The following is a 4,881-nucleotide window of genomic DNA, read 5'->3' on the forward strand; positions in this document are numbered from 1 at the left end:
ATATACATACAATGGACTTCTTTCAGTATGTGAGGAGCACTTAGCTGACCCCTGATTATAATTATGTATATAATTATATAATATTTTGTATAAATTACCTAAAAAAGGTTTTTTAACATACTGACTACTTGGTAAAATTATTAATTAATTAATTTTACCCTATATTATTATGTGTATATACATATATGTGTGTGTGTGTGAATATATATATATATACACACACACACACATATATATACAGGTGCGATGGATAAATTTACGCCATTTTATATTTTTAATTTCACACATGTGCATTGTTTGTTTTTGATTTTATTACTATGCAGTATAAGAGGGTCAGTTGGGCACCATTTGTGAGAAAAACAGCACTGTGACACCACTCATTTTGCCAGAAATTTGGAAACGACATGCTGTACTGCTTGGTATTTGCACTGGAGACTCTAATACAAACATTTCAGAGGGTGTTTGGATGTGAACCTGAGGACATGTACTGAGAGCGGTAAAGGTGCACCATGCCACACATGTATATATATGTATATTTACACATACACACACACACACATATATATATATATATATACACGCACATATATATATATATATATATATATATATATGTGTGTGTGTGTGTGTGTGTGTGTGTGTATATATATATATATATATACACACATATATATATACATATATATATATTTCCATATATATACATATTTATATATATATACATATTCACACATATATACTTGTATATATATATACATATATATGTGGATATATATATATACATATACATAAATATATATAGATATATACACACATATATGCATATACATAAATACATATATACACACACACATATATATATATACACATATATACTCATATATATAGATATATATACACATATATACATGTATATACATATATACATGTATATATACATATATGCACATACATGTATATATACATATATATCCATACATGCATATATATATAGATATATCTATATACATATATATACACATACAGACATACACACACATATATATATACATATATATACATGCACACACACACACACACATATATACATATACATATACATATATATATATATATTTACAATCCCATGAATAATTTTATGATTTTGTTTAAAAATTCCAAATCCATACATATTCTCTGATGAAGGAAATATGGATTATCAAAGTTCAAATGTTCTTACCAACACACTTCTTTGCACATTCCCTGAAACAGCCGTAAGACTTTCTATTTATTGGATTCATTTGAGGACTTCCCTTTTGGATTATTGTGAACTCTCATCTCATCAACTTGGACTTCTTAGTTTATCTGTATGTATTTATGCAAATACTTATCCAACTTTGATTTGGACACATGAATTACACTATTATATGTGTATATATATGTTAGTATGCTTATAATGGCTTACATATGCCCTTTGCGTTTAGATATGTCGGCTTTGATGAGGAGTATTATTGACCTTGGAACTTGTCTCTTTCAAATTAATACTTCAATATATATGTATGTACATATATACATACATATGTGTGTACATATATGTATTATAAACACTTAAATTGCTAGAAATAAAGAGCTTCATGCTCTAATGCTGCAGTCAAACCATTAGAGCTGTAATTCCTAGCAATGGAAGTGTTTATAACACCCTCAGCCATAATTAATGATATTTATAATTCTCCTTGTTCATACACATTTGCTTACTTCTGCCGAAATATATTACACATACACACATATATATAATGTGTGTATGTATATATATATATACATAAGGGTAAACAATAGGGGATTATCTCCCTCTCCGGTTAGCCATCAACTTCCAGCAGTTCCCAAAATGCCAGCAGAAATCTAAAATGCAGACATGACCCAAAAATCTCCATTCTGGAGTTAAGTATAACTCGAGTGAGTTCCTTAGGATTCTCATGTGTTCAGCTTACATTAACTGGAAGTAACACTGTGAGCAGTGTTTCTTCCGTTTATGTAAGGGCCTTGGTTGTACTGGAAATTCATTCAAGAAACATTTTTCCAACCATGGATCCTCTTTCAGTGTCCCATTATGGAGATATGTAACATTACTGGCCAGCTATTTTTGGCAACTAAAAGATGGCGGACTTCCACACTCGATCTCATGGAAAATCCTCAAAAACCCAGGACCTTACATTAACAGGACGAAACACTGCAAGTTATGCATAGCCGAACACATGAGAATCTTAAGGGATTCACTTGAGCCAGGGGTTATACGTAAGTCCAGAATGGAGATTTTCAGGCCATGTCAGCATTTTAGGAGATTTCTGCTGGCCTTTCAGGAACTGCCAGAAGTTGATAACTAATGGGAGAGGGAGATAATCTGCAATTGTTTATCCTTATAGTTGATCAGTGGCAGCACAGCCGAAAATCAATAGCCATTAGCAAAGGGAGATAATCCAGACTTTTCCCCTCCATTTTTTACAGAAGTCATAAGCCAACAGGTCTGAAGATAAGTCATAAAGTTAAACCCTTTATGGACGGGAGACCTAGAGGAACCCCATAAACCAACCTTCACCATGGAAAAAATATATATATATGTATGTACATATATTCGCATATACGTGTGTGAGTGTACATATATATGGACCAAAACAGTGATTCAAATTTGTTCATACCCTTGAGTTTCAAGCATGATGCTAGTCATCAACCATTCTGAATTTGAATCAAGCAGGTGTATGTATGTATGTATGTATATATATATATATATATATCTGCTTGTCATTCCCTCACCAGTCCTTGTCTTTTGTTTTCTGTACTTTTGAACTATGTACATATGTATGTATATATGTATGTATGTATTAGTAAATCAAAAACGAAAACACAGGTATTTATCAAATCCATTTTCTAGTTGCATGAATTAAGAGAAGATAATTAATGCAGGCAATGTCTTAATTAATGAAGTTTGGTTGCAGGTGAATTCCATGTTTAAAGGAATTTACCTGCTAATTCCCCAAGAAACCAGAATTGCTAATGAGATTAGCAAAATTAGTAAAGATAACAAATTTTTTCCAAAATACTCCAATTTAAATATAATTTCCGTATCAACAAACTTCAAATACAGCACATTTGTATCAACTACATTGTCTGACCTCTATCTACAACAAAATTTCTGAATCTCAAGCAGCTGTTGAGATAACAATAGCAGAGAGATAGTTCACAAATATTCATTCATTAACCCATTTATAAATACAATATTTATATTTCACTCAATATATTCATTAAAGGACAGGTGACACAGTTTTGTGATAAAAAAAATGTCTTTCTCTTTTTGCTTTTGCAACCTTATTGCAAATATTCTATGTGGGTTACATTCATTCAAGGTTTGCCATAAATACAGAGCTACCATAGCTCTCTCTAACAGTTTCTACCTAGTAATAAATTACTACATTCTTTTATACCTAGTAATAAAGGGTTACCCTCTTATATAGTCAGTAACTAACCTTAAAAACTGCTAGAGAAATTAAGGTTTTTGTTTAAATGATGTGTTTGTTACAGAATGGTCAAATAAATAAAAACAAATCGAAGATAATTAAATATGCTATCCTATTATATGGTAAATATAATTAATAATAATTTTATTGTATTATAATGTAAACAAATAGAAACATCCACAGCTTATAAAAAGTAATGTTTGGACAAGAATTCTGTTTGAGGCAACTCCTCCACCACACTTTATAGTTTAACGTTTTGTAACATATCTCTAATAAAATGGTGTGTTTCAATTAAATTTTAAAATAAGTTTATGGGAGAATTTAATATTTCATTATGAGGTTGGTATTTGTAATTGAATGTTTCTTACATAAAATCATGACGGAAGTTTTTAATTAAACATTTGAAAGTGATTTCAGGCAGGAATTAACAGTCACATGTAAATCATGTGACAATAGCATAGGAAAGAAAAAATGGTAATTCTCACATGTGTCATTATCATCCTTTTAAATGGTAAGTCTATGACAGAGATAAGTGACTCCACAAACTATTTGCATTGGTAAGGTCAGTTATTAGATTCTGAGTATGACATCTTGACTAAAACAATGGTATCAGGAAGAGAAAAGAATTTTTAAATATTTCCTTACTAAGCCATACTATCAAAGACTAGCCAACTTTAAAAATAGGGAATACAGTAATAAATATTAGTTAGTGTGAACTATGAGCTTGAACCCTCTACCAGACTACTTTGAATCAATAACATTAACCAGATAGGAATAATATATTTTGATGGTTACGAAATTAATCTAACATGGGTAATCCCCACACAAGATCCAGTATTCAAAGTCATGAACTACAAAGAATGTTAAAACAGAGGAAAAGAATTTACATTCCAACAGTTGAACATTTCAACTGGTTTGGCACTAAAATACATTTATGGGGGAGAGTGCAGTTGACCTAGAGGGGTGAAAAGTGAAGTCAACCTTGGAGGGATTTGAATTCTCACAATGCAAACCATTTGTTCAGACATCCCACCAGAATTTTTGCTATCAGAAACCAAATCAATGATTACATTCTGATCACTAGTAAAAGATGGCAGAAAACCATTTTACGTAGAGAGACTGAATCGCCTTCAGTTTTCAATTTGAATGGCTGACATTACAATTTGAACTCAGAATGATGAGACAGACCTTTAAAGATTCCATAATATACAACTCTAGAATAATCTTTTTTATGATGTCTGACCAGTACTATGTGAACAGAACTTGATATGTGGAAACTATGTGAACAGAACTTGATATGTGGAAACTATGTGAACAGAACTTGATATGTGGAAACTATGTGAACAGAACTTGATATGTGGAAACTATGTGAACAGAACTTGATATGTGGAAA

The sequence above is a fragment of the Octopus bimaculoides genome, chromosome 15 (genome assembly GCF_001194135.2).
Source record: "Octopus bimaculoides isolate UCB-OBI-ISO-001 chromosome 15, ASM119413v2, whole genome shotgun sequence".
NCBI lineage: Eukaryota > Metazoa > Mollusca > Cephalopoda > Octopoda > Octopodidae > Octopus > Octopus bimaculoides.